Below are 22,302 nucleotides of genomic sequence, written 5' to 3'. Positions count from 1 at the left end.
AAGCAAACTATTCAATCCTGGAACACTCAGTCTCTGATTTAGGGGGTTCAGCTCCCCAACCACAACTTTATGAGTGAAATGGAAGAAGATAGTTGAATTCCATTGAAAGTACATCTCACATTTATTCTGCTCTCAAGGTTTCATTTGCAGTCATGTGTACTGATTGATGATTTCTTTTGTGTTTAACAACTTATGTTTACTTGGCCCAATGAGGAGTTCTGTGATTAAGAAAGCCATTATTTTGATAATTCATCTCCTTGGAATTGTTTGTTAACTGTAGCTAAGCACTAGAGACTTTGAGGATACAAAAGAAATAGGATGTGTGACTCCTGCCTTAATAGCTTGTGGTTTGTTAATGTCAACTGTATATGAAACAATTAGGAAGCACTCTAAAGCAAGACATGAGAAACACCAAACTTTATTTATAGTTAATTTCTCCAAAAGATAGTAATACTACTATCCTAATATTAATAGTAATATTACATATCTGCAGGAGCTTTGCAGCTTTTAGAGCACTCCTTCGATTGTTTCAGCGGTTCTCAACTTTGTGGTACCAGGGACTGGTTTCGTGGAAGACAGTGTTTACATGGACTGGGGAGGGCAGTGGCTGGGGATGGTTTTGAGATGATTCAGGCACATTACATTTATTGTGCGCTTTATTTCTATTAGTATTGCATCAGCTCAACCTCCGATCATCAGGCATTAAATCCTGGAGGCTGTGGACTCCTGACTTGTATTATTCGGGAGAAATATTGCTTTGGCTGGAGTTCGTGAGGGGCTTCACAGTACAGCTAGAACTAATGCTGGGCCCTGGCATATAGGTAGGAATGGGAAACATGGACCAAAGATGGAAGGGGATCCAAGGAGAGAAAATAGTTTCAACAAAGAGGCCAAGACAAGATTGAGGGCCGAGTATCCGGGGAATAAGGTGGAGACAAATAATGGACAATAACATTGTGAAGATCAGCTGTTGAGGATAGGTCTGGGCTCTTAATATTTTGGGGGAAAGTGTTCAAAAGCTTGAGACTGGGAACGTTAACCTCCTTACACTTCTAGTGACCACCTGACTTTAGTTAAATTGTAAATTAAGAATAGGGCATGAGTGATGAGGCACTCCCAACTTCTTACATCTTCCTGGATGGAAATAGCCTTTTAGGTTTTCTCTCTCCTAAGAAGGGGCTCTCCCCCCAAACCCATCCCTATCTCCCCTCTTCACTGGGAGCACGTAGTAGTTGTTTTATTAAATGTTCACATCCTACCCTGTCATTGAAATTGAGAGAGGTGCTATCACCGTAGCATTCCATCTTTTGCCATCTCTTAATTGAAGTTCACTCTAAAGAAGAGTGATTACTTGACCATCCAATCTTTCTCTTTAAAAATCATCTTCTGTATACCAGGTGTCATATACTACTCCACAGCTCTGCTGTATATCTGTCACTTACCTCGTACTTGTAGAGTATACATAGATGCCATATATGTATGCATATAATTTGTTTAATTACAATGTTCTTTTCTCTTGAACAGAAAAGTCCAAGCAAGAACAATAACCAGTGTCTAATTTCCTTTCTCTCAAATGTGTAAAATCATTCATCATGCTACCTGATAGAGAAATAGGGTAGCAGAAAGGCTTCTTTCAGAGAAGGCAATGGCACCCCACTCCAGTACTCTTGCCTGGAAAATCTCATGGACGGAGGAGCCTGGTAGACTGCAGTCCATGGAGTCGCGAAGAGTCGGACACGACTGAGCAACTTCACTTTCACTTTTCACTTTCATGCATTGGAGAAGGAAACGGCAACCCACTCCAGTGTTCTTGCCTGGAGAATCCCAGGGATAGGGGAGCCTGGTGGGAGGCTGTCTATGGGGTCGCACAGAGTTGGACACGACTGAAGTGACTTAGCAGCAGCAGCAGCAGCAGCAAGGGTTCTTTAGGGTTACTGAGTATAAGGAATAATTCCAAGACAAGACAATTTTTTCCTATTCATCTTACAGTTATCAAAACTTTTCCTGCCAGACAGCCTTAAATTTCTTGTATATATTTTCTCATGTGTTTCCATAGGTCTGAAAATGTACCCAAAACTTCAATACTTGTTGATTATTCACTGAGATTCAAAAGTTACCATCATTGTATTCTGCTAGTTGGGACACTGGGTTAGAAAAAAAAAAGCTTTCCAGTACTACTGTCAGTAGTTGGACCTGAGTTACTGGCCTTCCAACATTACTGTGAATCACCAGTGTGATTTTTCAGATCATAATATTTACCTATTGCCATAGATCAGGAGTCAGCAAACTATGGCCTGTAGGTCTAAACTTTCCTGCTGTCTGTTTTTTGTGTGACCTGCAAGCTAAGAATGATTTTTACATTTTTTAATGTTTGGGAAAAAAATCAAAAGAACAAAAATGTGAAAATTTTGAAATTCAAATCTCATTGTCCATTAGTAAAGTATTATTGGAGCACAGACATGCTCTTACATTTACATGTGGTCCCTTGCTGTTTTCATTTACAACAACGGAGTTGAGTAGTTAATGCAGAGGCTGTTAAGCCCACAAGACTAAAAAAATTACTACTGGGCCCTTAGGAAAAGTTTTGATTCTTACTATCGTACAACTCTCTAATGAATCCTTTTCTATGGAATGTTGGAACTGAAACAGACTTTCAAAGTCTGACATTGATAAAGGTAAGTTGCTTCTTCCTAAAAACACAGTCAGTGGACAGAACCAGAATTATTAATAGAACTGTGGTTTCATTGGGCTAAGTTTTTGTGTTTTTTTTTTTTGTTTTTTTTTTTTCATTTGTGTTGTGTCTTTTCTGATAGGATGCTTATCTTAGGATGGGAGTGATGTTCTATAGTCTGGAGACAAGGAGCATTCAAAAACCTTCCTAATTTTGTTCTCTTGTCTCATCAAAGAAATATAGTGCACCACAATCGATTTATGGATAACTGGATTTTCACCATTTCAGCCAATATGAGCTGTCTTCTGTCTTCCATGTTGCTCATTTCTCAAAAAGTGTATAGCCATCATGAAAAACTTTCTCACTTTTATGTTTTTTTTAAAAAACAAAAAACAAAAAACTTTCTCTTTCAACAAAGGAATTCAGAGATGGCTGACTTTCTATTCCAGTCTAGGTTCTTAAGGGAGATGAAGACAGCTAGAAAGGCATAGGACAGTTTTTGCCCTGGAGTCTATGGATGGACCCTATGTGTGGATAGGGGCAGTAGGTGTCCACAAACCCATCAAAGGGTGAGGTTTAGTGTATATGTGCATATGTGGGCTTTTCTAGGGAGTACTGTCCTTAGCTTTCATAAGATGTTAAGAGTTCATAACCCCAAGAAGATTTGGAATTTTAGATATATAAGGGGATGTGTTCTGGGGAGAAAGCTGCTCAGATGCGTGGTTGGGGAGACTTGATCTAGGTTCTCAGGTTTGTAAGACCTTAGATGGTATGAGGGAAGAGCTCTTGGCTCACTTATATCAGCCCACCCAAGTTTTGTGTGTGTGTGTGTGTGTGTGTGTTTTACCTCTTCTGTCACTTATAAAGGAGATAAAAATTCATCAGATTCACATAACGGTTGAACTCAGAGGGTGATGAAATCCCAGTATAATTCTCTCCAAAGAGCGTTCTGATTAATAGAAACTGCAGAGGAACTAATTTTATGAAAATAGCAAACGGGATTTTTTCAGCTGAAGCAAACCGGGAGAGTGGGTGCTGATGCCGAGCGAGCGGAAGATGCAAACAGCCCCATTGTGTGGAGTTGACAGCTCCAATCTGGCCGTTTATTTATTAAATGTCTTTCCGCTGTAAATTATTAAGCCTGGATTCTGGGAGATGAGGGAGCTGACAGGATAAGACAATAGAACGGAAAGCAAACCTGGATGGCTTGCTTCAGAATTATTGCAGCATTGTGTCTCGTAAAAGCCCCTGTCTTCCTGGGTTTGGAGAAGGGGGAAGAAATCCTCTTTGACCGGACTCAGACATGGAAGAGACGAGCAACATGTTGTTGATTTCTGATTTTTGTTTGCCAGTTCTTACAAGCCAGAGTGTTCTTCAGAGAAATTTCAACCTGTTGGCTCAACAGCTGGGAGTCAGGCATTTTGTCTATTCTCTACAAGAAGCTGTTTCGCCCAAATAAGGAAGAACTTGGTCAGTTTTACCATTAAGTATCAAATGAAATGTTTTAGGGTCCTCAACCGTGACAAGACTGTATTCACTTGGTTTATTTGATAGTTGGAAAGATTTCTCATGCTGGGAAGACGTTCTAGGGTCTAATTCTGAAAAAGAGGAAAAGGCTGGTGACGGAGAGGGAATTGAACGTTGATTATGCTCATCATTGCTTGAAAAACTAGAGTTCTGATCAATGGGGAGTGGCTGGTTTATGTGACCTTAGGCTTTATTTTTACACCTCTGTTTTCTGAATAGTGTAAGAGGGTGTGTGTGCGCGTGCCTGCTAAGTCTCTTCAATCATGTCTGACTCTTTGTGACCCCATGGACTGTAGCTCGCCAGGCTCCTCTGTTCATGGGATTCTCTAGGCAAGAATATTAAGAGTGGATTGCCATGCCCTCTTCCAGGGGATCTGCCCAACCCAGGGATCAAACTTGCATCATTACCTGCATTGGCAGGTAGATTCTTTACCACTGAGCCACCTGGGAAGCCTGTGTGTGTGTGTGTGTGTGTGTGTGTGTGTGTGTGTGTGTGTGTATACACACACACACTCTTTCATAAATCTCTTATAGATATTTATCTGGTTCTCTGGTCTCTGCTTGAATATATTCAGGATTAAGGAGCTCTCAACCTCCCAAAGCTGCCCGCTTCATTGTTGGATGGCTATAAACCTGAGAAAGTTCTTAAATTGGGTCAAACTGCATCCTCATATTTCCTACTCATTCTGTTTAAGCTTTGCCATTTGTAGCAACACATAAAAGGCCACTGGAAAAATATTTGAAGATACAATGAAACCTTCCTTCCCTTTTCAGTTTTCCAAGTTAAGTACACACAGAGCTCCCTCATTCTGTGTTTATTTCATCGATTCTGGACTCCCTTACCCTCCCGGTCACACCTATTTGGATGAACTGTGGTTTATTGAAGCACCTTTCAGAATCTGGCACTAGAATTGCTCATAATACTTCAAATAAACCCTAAAGGCGTGGAGTATGGCCATGAGATTGCGGCTTCTTTGGAGCTGGACACACTGTGACCATCAGGGACTCTCGTGGCCTTAGTCTGTTACTGGCCACGTCTCACTGTTTGCTTTTAAAGCTTTTGATTAACCAACGCTCCTAACTCTTCTGCACCTTCATTACTGCCAAGTAAATTCTCCACCATACTCAGTATGTGCGATTCATTTCTGAAATCTAAATATAGGACTTTACATTTATTTAAATGCTACTTTGTTAGTTTTCTAGACTACTAGCTTCCAGCCTATTAGATTCATTTTTAAAGTATTTTGTTTATTTATCACTGTGCACAGGCTTTCTCTAGTAGCAGTGGATGGGGACTACTCGCTAGTTGCTGTGTGCAGGCTTCTCATCGCAGAGACCTCTCTTGTAGCAGAGCATGGGCTTCAGCGTGTTCGGGCTTCAGTAGTTGTGGTACAAGGCCTTAGTTGCCCTGAGGCATGTGGGATCTTAGTTCCCAGACCAGGGATTGAACCCGTGCCCCCTGCATTGGCAGGCAGATTCTCGACCACTGGAGCACCAGGGAAGTCCCTAGATTCATTTTTTAAGCCTTCAGTTTTCTTCTCCTGTGATATTAGTTGGCCTCTCTGCACATTTGATAAACATTTGTTATATGCTTTAATCCAGGTCACTAATTAGAATTCTGTCTAGGATAGAATTTAGTATCACTGGAGACCTCCTTCCAGTCTGGATCTGTGCTCAGACAGCTTCAGTTTTGCCCAGTGACCCATTTTACAACATCATTCATGTGATAACTTGATACACTGTATTTGGCATGTCCTCCCATTCAAATCAATAAATTTTTATTGTTGACCTCCTATCTACTAGGTTCTGTGGTAGGTACTGAGAACACAGAAATGATCATGACATCACTCGTGTCTTAAAAAGCTCATGGAGGTGACGCTCATCCAAATCAATATGTGTATAATTAAATATTTGTTGTTTTTTAGTTGCTAAGTCATGTCCAACTCTTTTGCAACCCCATGGACTGTAGTCCACCAGGATCCTCTGTCCATGGGATTTCCCAGGCAAGAATATAGGAGTGGGTCACCATTTCCTTCTCCAGGGGATCTTCCTGACCTAGGGATTGAACATATGTCTTCTGCTTGGCAGACAGATTCTTTACCACTGAGCCACCAGGAAAGCCCTATAATTAAATATGTGTTACCTCAAATTTGTATTAGATATATATATATTTTTAATGTTTTTTCTATACTAGATACTATGCCATGTACATCATATGCATGTGTGCTAAGTTGCTTCAGTCATATATGACTCTGTGGCCCCATGGACTATAGCTTGCCAGGCTCCTCTGTCCATGGGATTTCCCAGGCAAGGATACTAGAGTAGGTTGATTGCCATTTCCTCCTCCAGGGGATCTTCCTGACCCAGGGATTGAACCCCAAGTCTCTTACATCTCCTGCATTGGCAGGTGCTTTCTTTATCACTGGTGCCACCTGGGAAGTCCCACGTACATCATATCATTTTATATATTAGCAGGATAAAATATACAGAGAACCCAGAGAAAAAGTAGATTACTTCTTCATATGGGGAAAAGGAAAATGAAGGTCTTCACACGAGAAATGACATTTTAACATAAGTGGAGAATGAATATGGCAAGATATACCAGACTGAAGAAACAGAATATGGAAGAGGGAATGTCTTTGGTTCAGAAACAGCAGACCTTCTAATACAGGTGGAGTGCAGGTTCAGGGAAATGAGTGGCAGGAAATGAGACAGAGTGAGAAGGATCTTGAACGCCAGATTAAGGAATTCAGGCTTTATCTTGTAGGTGAAGAGTTTTAGGTACATCAGAAGTCTCTGAGCAACATGATCTGATGTATCAAGGTCATTAACTCTACTGTATAGGAAATGAGTTCAGTTTGGCAACACTTATTCTTAGTGAACTCATATTGGCTCTGGTATTAACCAATTATTAAGGATCTGTTTAATGAGCATCTCAAACTGTGTGTGTGCGTGTTTAATTTTAATTTTTTTATTGAAGTATAGTTGACTTACAATGTTATGCCAATCTCTGCTGTACAGCAAAGTGACTCAGTTATATACATATGTACATTCTTAAAAATTTTTTTTTCCATTATGGTCCATCACAGGCTATTGAGAATAGTTTCCTGTGGCTCAGATGGTAAAGCATCTGCCTGCAATGAATGAGACCCAGGTTCCATCTCTGGATTGAGACGATCCCCTGCAGAAGGGAATGGCTACTCACTCCAGTGTTCTTGCCTGGAGAATTCCATGGACAGAGGAGCCTGGCAAGGCTATAGTCCATGGATCCCAAAGAGTCGGGCATGACTGAACTACAGTAGGACCTTGTTGTTGATCCATTCGTAATAGTTTGTATCTACCAACCCCAAACTCCCAGTCCATCCTCTCCCTTCCCTCCTTTTCGCGTGCGTTTGCTCCTACATCTTCAGCTTCTCCTGCTTTCCTCACTGTTGCTTTGACCTTTGGGCCTCTTGCCCCTCCCTCCTGTTTTCCTTAGGCATTGGTGTTCTGTATTCTACTGCTCTATTTGTTCGCACACAACTTGCTCTGACCTTTACTGTTTCATGTACCCTCTGGCTCTGGACTCTGAGCCACAGCAATTCCTCGACCCTCAGAGCTGGCCCGGCCTCCTCTCCTGCTGTTCACATGCTTTTACTTCCCCGGAGCAGCCGTGACCTCTGCGTTTTCTGATCCGCCTTGGTCTGACCTGGGCTCACCCTTTGCACTACCATCTTTGCCTCGGTTCTTCTTTTCTAGCTCCCTAACCTGCAAGTTGGACCCATTTGTTCACTTTGGCTCCAATTCTGTCTGTAGAATGTGATCTTTCCTTACTTGGAGCTGTCTGGTTCAATTGAAATGACAAGACTGACACCCCAGAAACCCTGTTAAGTTACAACTCAGTGACAACTGGATGCACTAACTAAAAATGTTCTATGAGTTTAGAGAAAAGGTTGAGGTGGAAAATACAAGAACCTTAGGAGGAATGGTCCTTTTGTTACCAAATCCAAGCTTACTCTGCTCGCCACACCGCCGGCCAGTGAATCCAAGAGATGAGCTGTTGAGGCAAGGAAGAGACTTTATTCAGAAAGCAGCTGACAGAGAAGATGGCAGGCTAGCGTCTCAAAATAACCATCTTATGGGGTCTGGATACCAGGTTCTTTCCTAGATCAGAGATGGTGGGAGGTGAGGAAGCAAAGTAAAAAGGCCATTAATCTTGCAAACCTCTCCTAGAATGGTAAGCCTCAGGCAGGGGATATGTTAATTTCTTCCTTCCTGCCGTCCATGGCACAGACAGGGTTCTGAACAAATGCATTTTAGTTTAATAGTCGGGCAGAGGGGCAGGATTCTCTGAGATCAGCTATTAAGTATGATTATAATAACAAAAGCAATGAAAAGCGAGTCAAAGGAACAGTTCCAACATGGAGTTAGAATTGGCTTCCTCCCTGCAACACATTCTAGACAACTTCCTTTTTAAAAGTTTTGGCTATTTGAGACACAAACATTTCTTGGGAAGGAGACACATAGGGTGGAACTTCCTGTGGACTCCCCTGTGATTGGCTCCAAAGCTGCCTGTCTTAGAGGAGCGACCCCGTCTGTGCCATCTAGCGGTTGTTGCCACCAGAAGCGTTACCCGCCTCAAGGAGAGAGCAATTTAACGCCATTTCCAACTTAAGCACCATATCTACAGGGCGTGAAATTAGTTCCAGCAAGCAGCAAATTTGCTGCTAATAAAAATATTTAGCGATTCACTTGTCTTTAAATCAGCAGCAGAATATTCTTTTACTTGCATCAATGCTCGTTTCTCCCAATTCTAATATTTGATAATCAAGCTGGCGTTGTTTAGCTAAAGCTGTGAAACAGCACATTTTTCAGTTCTGCAAAAATTTGGGTTGCCAAACTTTTGGTCTCTTTCCTTTGGTCAAAAATAGGCCTAGATGTCTGGCTCATGGAGATGGAACACTTATGGTGTTTTGGGAGAGCTTGGAAATAAGTTTTCATTCTCTTCTGTCTGCCAATATTATCTCCCAAGTCACTGCACATGGAGAATCTGGGGCATTAAGAAAGGATGTGATGTCTATCTCATGTTTAGACACAGCTTTCCTCTGTCTCAGTGCCAAACTCTTTTTAATTTCTTTCCTTTTAACCTCTAGTCCAGTGTTTGTGTGTGTGCCCAAGTGCTCAGTCCTGTCTGACTCATTGCAACTCTATGGATTGTAGCCCACCAGGTTCCTCTCTGTTCATGGGATCTCCCAGGCAAGAATACTAGAGTGGGTTACCATTTCATCCTCCAGGGGATCTTCCTGACCCAGGGACGGAACCCACGTCTCTTACTTCACCTGCATCAGCAGGCAGATTCTTTCCTACTAGGGCCACCTGGGAAGTCCAGAGTGAGGGTTATCTAAATACTGAAGAGACACTGAAGGACATTAAAACTTCTTTTTCATTCATTCAACAAATATTATTGGGCACCTCCCATGTGTATTCTTAGTTCCAGGTCCTTTGGATCAGAGTGTTCCAAGAAGCCTAGAGTGACAGTTGGGTGAGTGACTCACCTTCTCTGGGTCATGGGAATAGTAGGTCACATAGACACCTACTTCCTTTTCCTTGTGGAGCTCATCAAAGAAACAAAGAGCTGCAGATACTCTTGCTCTCATCGTCTAATTGGTCCAAGGGTCTAAACAGATCACTCATTTCAAAGTCCATATAATTTAAAGAAGGTATGTAGAGGCACTTGGGAGACTCTGTCTTCTACCCCAGAGGAGCCCTGGCTGGATCATCTTTCTTCAGCTCCCAGTAGAAATCAGTTTTGATCATCCTGAAAGGAAGTCAAGATACAAGCTGCTTCTGACTTAGAAAATGAACTTACAGTTGTCGGGGTGGGGAAGGGATAGTTAGGGAGTTTGGGAAGGTCATGTACACACTGCTATATTCAAAATGGATAACCAACAAGGACTTACGTAGAGCACAGGGAACTCTGCTCCATGTTATGTAGCAGCCTGGATGGGAGAGGAGTCTGGGGGAGAATGATACATGCATATGTATGGCTGAGTCCCTTCTCTGTGCAGCTGAAACTATCACAACATTGTTAATCAGCTAAACCCCAACACAAGATAAAAAGTTAAAAGTTTGAAAAAGAAGATATAAGCTGCTAATGACACATACAACTCTATCCTTCTCAGAAATCAGCCAATAAGAGATGCTGAGGAGAGCTGGCCTCTTGATTAAGAGAGCCCCTGGCAGGGCTCATGATTAGAATCAAAGACAAACGGAGCCACCTAACACGAAACCTCACTGCTGGAGATCCCGGAGGGAGTAGATTAGAGACATGCCATCAAGAAAGACAAGGCCCAGGGGTCAGCGTGGAAGCTCAGGAAGGGGATGGAGAGCAGCACAGCAGAGGCACACAGGATTGGGGGTCAGGGTTCTAGGCTGTGTGCTTGGCCTTTGCCCTCAGGTACACGACTCTGACGAAGCACCGTCTCATGCTTGACGTCAGCGTCCTCATCCATCAGAGCAGATGGATGCTCCCTCCCTCTCCCAGATCCTCCCCCTGCAGCTTGAGAAGATCAGATGGTGGCTGTTTTGAAGGCCTGTGAGAGATTCCCCAGAGGGGTAGGTGCTGTGATAAAATTCCTCATGGGATGGCAAGCACAACAACATGATACATTTCAGTTAGACGAAGCAAGCCTGTTCTAATTGTAAGGGACATAGGGCTGGATTCAGCGGAACACCTGCACTGAAGGAGATATGAAACCCCCTCCCTCATGCTGTAATCTGCAAATCCCAAATATTTGTGGCTAGTGAGAGTCAACAGAAGTTCCTCATGTTCAAAACCTTGATTCTCTCCTAGTTCTAGAATGATGGGAGTCATCAGATGTGAATTGCTAGGGAGATATAAAAAGTGATTTGAAGAGCGTGTGTGCATCCTTAGTCATATCTGACTCTTTGCAACCCCATGGACTGCAACCCGCCAGGCTCCTCTGTCCATGGGATTCTCCAGGCAAGAACACTGGAGTGGGTTGTCATGCCCTCCTCCAGGTGATCTTCCCAACCTAGGGATCGAACTCAGGTCTCCCGCACTGTGGGCAGATTCTTTACTGTCTGAACCACCAGGGAAGCCCAAGAATTCTCGAGTGGGTAACCTATCCCTTCTCCAGGGGATCTTTCCCACCCAGGAATTGAACTGGGGTCTCCTGCATTGCAGGCGGATTCTTTACCAGCTGAGCTACCAGGGAAGCCCCAATTTGAAGAACAAGCATTACCAATTAATACTTAAGCAAGAACCAGAATCAGGATCAAGAAAACGAAAACTGAAATAATTTAGTAATTAAATAGAAATAAAGACATTCTCCAATCTTCCTGGAGACTGGAGTCTTTCTTCTATGTCCGTATGTCATCAAGACTTTCTGGCAATGAGTGTACAAGGAAAACATGTGACTTGGAGGATGCAGACTGAATGTTGTGGAGGGCAGCTGGGATAGAGCACAGCATAAGGCCACTGGGAGAGCAGGGGACAGAAGGGGACAGAAAAAGGAACCAGGAGAGGAATTGGAAGAGAAGGGAGGGAGCTGGACCATGTGAGCCCCTGGACCCTAGAGGCAGAGCTGGCAGAGGCTGGGAGAGGAATGATGGAGTTGGGGAAGGATGCAGTTCTTCTCTGCCAGGTATCCTGGTCCCTTGGACCCTCCTACCTGCTTCTCATCTCATTGTCCTTCAGGGAAGCTATCTGCCTCTTTGTTTCCCATGGCAGCCGCCTTGCCTCTATCAGCTCCCACCCAGGTGGGAGGGTGGGGGGGGTGTCTCACGCCTATGGCCCTCTTGCAGTCAGGTGCCAGAGCTGGGTCAAAAGTTAAACAGGCTGAGGGTGGGTTAATGATGCTTCAAAATGTCTAATCTCTTCAAATGCCCATCTGTTTCTTGGGCATTTCTCATAACAGCATTCATCATAAGCCTGTCATTGGGTTTCCCTGAGTTCTCCTCTGGCTAATGCAAATAGAAGATAGAAACGTAGCACTACTTCCACAAAGCCCTCATAAACACAACCCCAGGAGGTTGATAATCCAAACCTAGGCTGTACAGAGCTTATAATCAAGGACCAGTAGTCAAAAAGGGCTTTACAGATAGAAAGAATAATGCTCAGGGGTGTTAAGTCTCTCTGTAATCACAGAAAGAGGAGCATGGCTAACACATTGGTTCATAAAACAGACTGGCCTTTCGCAGAATTTCTAACAGGTTAGGTGGCTGATCTCATTTAAAGTTGTTATTCTCAGAGGTCATATATAAAATACTTGATTTCTTTCTAAGGAAAACGTATCCACTTTCCTAGCCCTTAGCATCAAGGATTTGGATTATTGAAATCAAGACTGCATCCTGTGTATTTAGGAAAGAAGACACATTGGTGCAGGGCTGTCAAAAGAAATGCCTTGCTAGGACACCCACATTCCAGAATTGGGAGGTCATTCGAATAGAATGAGAAATGGAAACAATTAAAAAAATCTGGGGGGTGGCCATGCTGCATGGCATATGGGATCAGGGATTAAACCTGCATGCCCTGCCTTGGAAGTGCAGAGTCTTAACCTCTGAGCTGGCAAGGAAGTCTCTCTTTACCATCATTTTAGTTGGATTTTTTTGAGGGAGAATAGATAAAGATGTCTAATTCACCATGTTTAACCAGAGTCCTGATTGCCTTTAACTGAGCTGTTCCCTCAGCCTCATGCTCACATTTTAAGGTGGTTTCTTCTTTGACCCAACCTATAGGTTTCTGCCAGATGAGTTTTTCTATAGCACAGCTCTAATTATTTAACCCCTCCCTTGAACATCCTTAAAATGCGTCCCCGTTTTACTATAGAACCTTAACACTAGAAAAGACGCTACAGGTTTTTCACACCAGCTGCCTGCTGGATGCTTGAGTCCTCTGTCTGCAGTGACTGGTCATGGGGCCTCTGCTGGAGTGAGCATTTCCGTGGGGAGGAACCTACTCCTCTCGGGGCCATCCATTGCCTCACTGCACAGGTCTGCTTATTAGAAAGTCTTTTCCTACACAGAACTGAAATCTTGCTCCTGTAACTGTAATTTGGGTCTAGTTTTTGACCCAAATTATGACCTATGGATTCTCACATTAAAAGCCTTGTCTGTCTTCCACTTGAGAGCACTTTATATAATTGAATTATTGCTGCTGCCATGAGCCTCCTAAGATCTTCTCTTTTAGTTAAAAATTCCTAATTCCTTTTTACCATTTCTTATCTAACATTGCTTACTGAATAATGTCCAGAATTCCAAACAGGGGAACCTCTGTGGCAAGAATCCAACTCCCCTCACCCTGTCCTCCCTCATCTTCTTCTGCTTTTGCTGAGCACTCCAGGCACATGACTTGCCTTTTCTCTTACTCCCATTCTTTACCTGTGATACTCTTTTCCTACTCTTTCTGTGAAAATCATTTCCACTTAAAGATGAGGGCTGATACACAACAAATTGTTAAAATAGTTAATCTGGGGGGATGGAATGGGGTGGATGAGAAGAGAATATTGACTTCTTACCCTCTATAACTCTTAAAAAACAAGTAGAATTGTTGTTGATCATCTTTGAAACAATGATATTCAAGGGACTTCCATGATGGCCCCGTGGCTAAGACTCCACCTTCCCAATGCAGGGGGCCCAGGTTTACTCCCTGGTCAGGGGAATAAACATGCTGCAGTTAAGGGTTTGCATGCTGCAACTCAGAGTGTGTTGCATGCTGCAACTCAGCTATGACCTGGCACAGTCAAATAATAAACTAAAAAATGCTATCCAATTTATTTTGCAAATGCATCCAAGTTAATTTGAAAATTATTTTAACAACAAGTTCTCTCCATCAATTGCAGTTCATCTCAAAAAGTTATATGGCTCAGGAAACCTTGGCTTCTTTTTTCTAACGTGAGGTTCCCCACTCTGAACACTTGGAGCATTCAGGGGTAACTTTCTCAGTGACCTTACCTCGTTGCACTTTACATCATAGATATTTGTGTGCAAGCCTTACCTTCTTATCATATTGTAAGCTCCCAGACATGCAGGATGGTATCTTATTCCTTCAGGAAGCCCCTGCCTTCCAAACATACTTATATGCTATACATACTGCAGGAGTGCCATGCATTTTATTAAAATGGTGAGTTGGCGAGTTCATATTATAATTCACTCATATTCCTTCTAACATGGTCTTCTGTTGTTGCTGCTATTGTTTTAATGAGGCGCGAGAACACAGCCTCTGGTCAGCCACTGGGTGGCTTAACTAAACATCACACTTTCCAAGGTGCGGACAGGTGCTCTGGCTTCTCTCTTAAAAGTTTTCCTCTTTCCTTAGCCTCATCTGTTTCCATGTCTGAGCGCATAAAGTTAACCCAGAGACCCTGAAGAGGGCAAAAGACTCTGGAGATCTGGCCAGGGCGGGAGATGGGGAGGTGGGGGCGTGGGTAGGTGGCGGGTACAGAGGAGACTGGGTCAGAGCCCAAGGAAGTGAACTCGTTCCTGTCCCAGAAAAGCATCAAGCAGGAGAGTCAGAGGAGAAGAGAGGGCAGCGGGACGGGGAGCAGAAGGCAGAGCGGGAGCACAGTTAGGGCGGCACCTTCACAGAGGCAGCCGGGGTTGCTCCCCCGAAAACATCCCCACCTCACAAGTGCCATGAAGAGATCTTGCTCCATCTGGTGACAGAGTGAACGGGAAAAAAATGCTCTTTATCTCTGTTGAATCTGGGGCTGTGCCAGGCCCGAGGTGAAAACACAGTCTCTGTCTGACTCTTACACACTTACCACACTGACTCCCACCTTCCCCTGTGGACAGGATGAGCTCTCTCATAGCTCCCTGCAGTACGGATAGGCTTAGGCCAAGGTGAGGGTAGGGAGGCGGGGTCATCCCTGGCTTCCAAGTTCTCAAGGATGTCCCTGGTGACAAGGGTAAGAAAACATAAGACCTCGCCGAGTTACCTGCCTGGCTTTTCTGAGTCCACTGGCCCACAGGCAGGTGTTCAGTGACAGAGTAAAGCGAACAGGGAAGGGGCAGCGTGTGAACTGCCCCCAGGCGGATGGTTTTGATCTGGTGGGTTTTGCACCTGACGGCGTCGGTCACGTTCCTGATTCTGAGTTAAGCCGTCAGGGCTGGTCCGCTGGGACCTCTCGTGGACTTCCTGGATCCTCATTGCCTCCTTCTGTTTCCCTGTCTCCATGCGGGCTCTCTTCTCCACACTGAGGGCTCCCACTCTTGATTACTGAATGTGTCCCTTGATGAGGGCTTTCTGGAGAAGGTTCTGAGATGAGAGTTGTGCACAGGTTTGCTCAGGAGAAACACATATGAGGAAGTGAGAATGGCTAGGTTAGGACTGCAGGCGAAGCTGATTCCCATCATGGTTGCGAATGAGGACTCAGCTGAGGCCATGCAAGCTCGAGAGCTGGCAGGACCCTTGAGAGCTTTCCCAAGGGTCCTCTGTGAGCCCTGCCTCAGCCAGCCACGGATCGCTTCCCTTAGAAGGGGCCTAACTTTGGTGAAGCAGTTCCCTTGCAAGGCGCAGCCTTAGTCTCAGCACTAACATCCCAGCAGCTGGCGGTGGGTGCACTGGCCCTGAAGAGGGGGATGCCCAGAGCACCCCAGTGTCCACTGTCGTGTTATGTCCTTCTAATTCACCTTCCAGAAGTTTATTCACCCACAAATGTACCCTTGAAACATAAGTAGGGTTCCTTTGTGTCTTTTAAAAATTTATGTAAATGGTATTGTGCTATGAATCTAGCCTCTCCCCTACATGATACCCCATCTCCAGTTTGGAAGCCTATCCCTGTTGCTTTGTCCTGTGCTAAGTCAGTTCAGTCGTGTCTGGCTCTTTGCGACCCCGTGGACTGTATAACCCGCCAGGCTCCTCTGTCCATGGGATTCTCCAGGCAAGAATACTGGAGTGGGTTGCCATTTCCTTCTCCAGGGGATCTTCCCCACCCAGGGACTGAACCTGAGTCTCTCGGGTCTCCTGCATCGGCAGACAGGTTCTTTACCACGAGCACCACCTGGGAAGCCTGTTGCTTTGAGCAGATCTGTTTCATTCCGTCTTACCACTGCTCACGGTTTTGTCCTTTGTAGCCACCGCCACTCACTCTTCTCTTCCCTTGTTAATGGACACCCAGAGCCACTAGCGCTTTGCGACGTCCATCAGGGAGGCGACAGACATGCGGTGCGCGAGTTCCTCCAGGGCGTGTGTACCCACACAGTGGCAGTGCTGGGTCGTGGGCTCCAAGAAGTCTTCATTTCAATAAGTCCTACCAAACCGCCTTCTAAAATAACTGTGCTAGTGTTCACATTTATCAGCTTTCTTGTTTCTCTGTATCCTTGCCAGCACTTAGTATGATGAGACTTCTGATTTTTTGCTAATTTACTTTCCTGCATTGGAGAAGGAAATGGCAACCCACTCCAGTGTTGTTGCCTGGAGAATCCCAGGGATGGGGGAGCCTGCTGGGCTGCCGTCTATGGGGTCGCACAGAGTCGGACACGACTGAAGCGACTTAGTAGTAGCAGTAGCTGTATAGTAGTGGGCCCCAACCTTTTTAGCACCAGGGACTGGTTTCATGGAAGACAATTTTTCCACGGGCAGGGGTGGGATGGTTTGGGGACGATTCAAGTGCATTGCATTTCTCGTGCACTTTATTTCTATTATTATTACATCAGCTCCACCTCAGATCAACAGGCATTACATCCTGGAGGTTGGGGACCCCTGCTGGAAAGTGATACCTTATTTTTTTTTTCTATGTTCTTCATATTATTTGTGAATGTAAGCATCATTGCAAAGACTTGTTAGCTATTAAGATGTCCCTTTCTATGAACTACCTATTTATAGACCTATACTTTGCTCTTTTTTCTGTTGTCTCCTCTTTTTATTTTTCTTACTAATTTTTTGGATTCCCTGAACATTTGTTAGTGCAAATGTCTTCTTCTAGGCGTTACTTGTCTGCTAACTCGGTCGATGGTATACTTCACTGAACAGCAGTCTTTAATGACAATGTAAACTCCAGCCATTTTTCTCCTTATGATCTCTTTTCCCACCTCAAGGTCACAGCATATTATCATGTATTTTCTTCTACTAGTCTGTGTTTTCACCTTTCCCATTGAGGTGTTGACTCCACATAGAGTTTATTTTCTTATTCAGTTATGAAATAGATTCAAATTTATTTTACCATGTACAAAATAATAATTCTTTTTACTGTGATTCATGATGCCAGATTTACTGTATGTCAAGTTTTCCGTGCATAAGCCTGTTTTTGGATTTGCTCTTCCATCGCATTGGCCTGTTTCACTCTTTTGAGAAGGGGCACGTGCTGAGTCATTTCAGTCACGTCCGACTCTGCAACCTCACAGATTGTAGCCCGCCAGGCTACAATGGTATCTGTCCATGGGATTCTCCAGGCAATGGTATCTGATTATATACTGAATTTGTTTTTACTTATAAAAAAGAATTGTGTTTTATTCTCTGTTGGTAAGACAATGGCTAATTCATGCTCTGGGGGTAAAAAAAAAAAAAAAAAAAAGCAACATTTGAGCAGCCTCTTCCCTTTTGGTGTCAAATAATGACCAAAAATGCTGCTGTTGTCTGGGAACTACTAATGTCTAAATACTCTACTAAGATGTCACTAATTTTTATTTGCATCCATTTTCCAAAAATGTCAACACTGGGTAGGTGCTAACATGCACCCCCGCCTCTACCCCAGCCTTCTCTACTTCTGCTTTCTCTCCTTCAGAGAATTCAGTGCCTGGAATTTCTGACTGAACCGAGGTTGGTGGGTCCAACGTGGTGTGCAGTACTGCTGATTGGAAAGTTGGGTGAGGGCCAGAGCAGGAAAAATTGACAAGTCTTCCTCAGACACCATTAAGTAATACCTTTTCTGTCTCATTTCCCAGACTGACTCAGAAGGGGGTCTTGGAAGGCAGGAGAAAGAAAGCAGAGCTGGGAATGAATAGGGCAGCAGGGTCTACCAACCCCATCAGGGAGCACGGCTGGAGGGGCAGCCCTGCAGTGTCTCTGAGCTGAGCAAAGTAAACCAGCAGGCTCAGCGCACGCTCCCTCTTCTATGTCCTTCCTTCTCTTCCCTGAAGTCTTCTTAGGTTAACCACAACAGAAACAACACTTTCTTTTTTTAAAGTCTTTACTGAATATGTTACAATATTGCTTCTGTTGTTTATGTTCTGTGTTTTTGGCCATTAGTCATGTGGGATGTTAGCTCCCAGACCAGGGAATGAATCTGCACCCCCTGCATTGCAAGGCGGAGTCTTAACCACTGGACCACCAGGAAGTTCCCCCAGAAGCAATACTCTTCATCTCACTGAGTTCATGCAGGCGAATCCAGGGACTATCCATCTCAAAATTAGACTCTTTACCTTTTATTACAATACTATGGAAAATACTTTTCACATGCTTTGAGCAACACTTTAAAAAATGGTTTCCCTTGTGGCTCAGCTGGTAAGGAATCTGCCTGCAATGCAGGAGACCTGGGTTCAATCCCTGGGTCAGGAAGGTCCCCTGGAGAAGGGAAAGGCTACCCACTCCAGTATTCTGGCCTGGAGAATTCCATGGACTATATCCATGGGCTTGCAGAGTCGGACACAACTGAGCAACTTTCACTTTTAAAATGGTTATCCATTGTTTCCTGTGATCCTCATAGCACCCCTGAGAAAGTGAAAAGGCACAGACTTGCCCCTGTGCATGCTCAGTCACTTTGGGCATATTCCACTCTGTGACCCCATGGACTGTAGCACACCAGGCTCCGCTCTCATGGGATTCTCCAGGCAAGAATACTGGAGTGGGTTACCATTCCCTTTTCCAGAGAGTCTTCCCGACCCAGGGGTTGAACCCACATCTCTTATGTCTCCTGCTTGGGCAGGTGGGTTCTTTACCCCTGGGCCACCAGGGAAGCCCTGACCTGCCCCTGATGCCCAGGAATGATGTTAGACTCGGGCCCTAAGCCTAAGTCCTTCCACTCTACCATTGTTACTCATATTTGATTAGTGTTCAGAGTTTTCTCAAAGAGGAAAAATAGTCTCTCAGACATCTAACATGGACCTGGATTTTTTGTATCATAATATGACTTAAAAGGTGCAGACAAAAGAATAGGTATGACTTCCCAACACTTGTAGCTTTTCATATCTAAGAATTAATTAAATGCTAACAAAATTCTAAAATAAAAAAAATTTATCAACGTTAGTCCAGTTTGAGCCATCATGTCATTTCCCTGCAGCTGAATCACCCTGTGGAGGACATGTAGCCCTGACTGCTCAGCTGTGGGTTCTTTTCATGTGGCTCCCCTAGTACTTGGGTCCCACTGTTCTCCTGGATTCACATTTTCTAAGATTGTTGAAAGCACCATGGCACCACTGGGCCTTCCCTTGGCCCAGATGCATCCTTTAAATACTCGGTCTGCCTCTGTCTTCTGCTTTTTCAAAGTCGATTCCTTCCTAAGGAAAGACAATTAGTAATTTGTATTAAACCCGGCTTCCCAGCATGAACCATAGTGAAATTAACTCTTTGCATGATGTAATTGGGTGATCCTCAGGGACAGAAGGAATCATTTCTAGATTTTGGGTCTTTTAAAGAATGATCAGCTTTTCCTCTTTGGGGAGGAGGTATGAAGAAGAAAATAAACACTGGAGAATGCCATTTTGCTCTGTGGAAGGTCTCATCTCTGACAAGCAGTTCATCTCTTTGTTGAGACTGTGAGAGGCGAATCTCCAGCAGGGAGAAAATTAAAAAACGCTCAGCACCAGTTGCTACACTGATGAATCCCATCCAGTTACTTAACAGGACACTGCTGTTATGTTCCTTTATTATTTTAATAGGCTTTAATATTACTATATTCTCTGTTGTCTGTCTTACCCTTGTGAAACTTTTGGAGATTAAAAATTGTTTTTCTGAGTCCATCATTTTTTGTTTGGGATCCATTGATTTCTTTTGCTTCTGTTTTCATAACTGAGTTCAAAATGAATGTAGGATTATTATTGATTCATGTATTTCTTTGTTTACTTTCTTCTTGGAACGTAGCATCTAAGAGGTTAGATTCCGAAAACAAGAGCATCAGTTACAGTAGGAGAGTTTTAATGTAAAAAATAGCATAGAGTTGTGTCAACTTTCGCAAAAAGTGTGAATTACACTTCTCCTTTGCTGACAGAGACCCCCTGTTCAACATGAAGCACTGAGGCAAGATGCTTTCAGTGAAGGAAATTCTTTCTTATCAGTTTGAACCTCGCTAGCCTCTGGGATTCCAGCAGGTGCAAAAAGAGATTTTTTTTCCCCTTTGGGGGACTCAGTTGTCTACCACTTGAATTTTGGTTTCATCTCAGTCATTGACAGATAAGGGGCCACACTCTCTACACAGCCCAAGGCCTTTGGAAATGACGGGGTCTTTCATAACCCATCATAGTTGGAAGAATTGGCCTGACCCACTGCCACCGTATGGTTAGGGCTCTCTGGCATGCTTTAGCTTTAGGAAGATTGTCTACCTCTCAGATCTATGAAGATACTCTTGTCCTCACCGAACTCGTGACCTAGCCTCCCGGCCACCATTCCAACTCCTCCAGCCTCAGGGAGAGGGTGCCAGATAAAATACAGGACAGCCAGTCAAATTCGAAGTGCAGATAAACAATGAATGGGTTTTGGTATGAGCGTGTACCAAACCTCACAGGAGATGCCCTTACAGTTCTCTTTTTCTCCCCTGTCCTATGCCACACACGCTCAGAGTTCAATTGTCCTTCCTCTGGCTCTTTTTTCTCTTTCAGCTTCTAACCTCTAACAATCTTGGATTCCTGGCTTTTTTTCAATCTCCTTACCTCCATCTCTGAAGATAGGCTCTCCCCTGCTCAGGGCAGCAGCTGACATTCTCGGGCCAAGGCAAGGGGGTGCAGGGAAGCCTGCCCCCAGCACCTCCCCTCCCCACCTTTCCATCACCAGCACAGCTCTGGTCTGCCAGGAGCCCCATGTCCCTTGATCCCTGTCCCAAGATGTGTCTGTATCATAACTCCCCACTCCCCTTCCAGTGCTCACCCTGAGGCTGGCCCAGCCCCTGGAACATGACCCAGAAAGGGGAGCAAGGTTTCTGCTCCCTACCTCCTGGGGAGGAATGCCCATATGAGAGGGGGCACAAGCCCTTCTAAAGTGTGGGGTCCGGCAGAGTCCCAGTGGGGGGTCTAAGGGTGGTACTGCCCAGGCACAAGCTGGAAAGCAGAGTGACCATCCTCTGGGCTTATGGCCTGTGCTAGCTGAACTTCTTCATCTTCGATTGGGAGGTTCTATGAAGAGCAAGGCGTCTGGTTACACTCACTTCCACCATCATCCCTCCCCTCTCCCCAATCCTTCCTGGCCTCAGCCTCATCTTCCTCCTTCCATCGATGCCACAGGATTTAGGGCTTCCTTCCCTCACTTGTCTGGTGGCTTCCCTGGTAGCTCAGATGGTAAAGCAACTGCCTACAGTGTGGGAGGCCCAGTTAGAGCCCTGAGTCGGGAAGATCCCCTGAAGAAGGGATAGGCTACCCACTCCAGCATTCTTGGGTTTCCCTTGTGGCTCAGCTGGTAAAGAATCCACCTACAATGTGGGAGACCTGGGTTTGATCCCTGGGTTGGGAAGATGCCCTGACCTGGGTTTGATCCCTGGGTTGGGAAGATGCCCTGAAGAAGGGAACGGCTACCCACTCCAGTATTCTTTCCTGGAGAATTCCATGGACAGAGGAGCCTAGTGAATCCCAGTCCACGGGGTCGAAAAGAGTCAGACACGACTGAGCGACTAACACACTTTCTTTTCCTTGCCATATAGATCACTGGAGACAGAGAGAGAGAGGGAGTGTGTGGGTGTGGTGGAGAGGGTCAGCAAATTTAATTTAACAAAATCTTGACAACTAACAGTTTTAATTTACTGTGTTCTGAGGACAGAGGAACAGGTAGAATGTCGAAGTGACAGGGGGAAAGGATTATTGTTTTGGGGAGAATTCAACCATTCAACTGGTGGTCTTCACCCTCCCCCCACCCCACCCCCTGCTCGGGGCTGAATTAGCTGGCTATTTTCCAACCCCTTGGTGTGTAGAGACACACCCACAGCAGCTTTCATCCCCTCCTCTCCTCCTAATAGACTAGCTGC

This window comes from Bubalus kerabau, chromosome 5, assembly GCF_029407905.1.
Source record: "Bubalus kerabau isolate K-KA32 ecotype Philippines breed swamp buffalo chromosome 5, PCC_UOA_SB_1v2, whole genome shotgun sequence".
Classification (NCBI taxonomy): domain Eukaryota; kingdom Metazoa; phylum Chordata; class Mammalia; order Artiodactyla; family Bovidae; genus Bubalus; species Bubalus kerabau.
Note: the sequence above shows the minus strand (reverse complement) of the source record.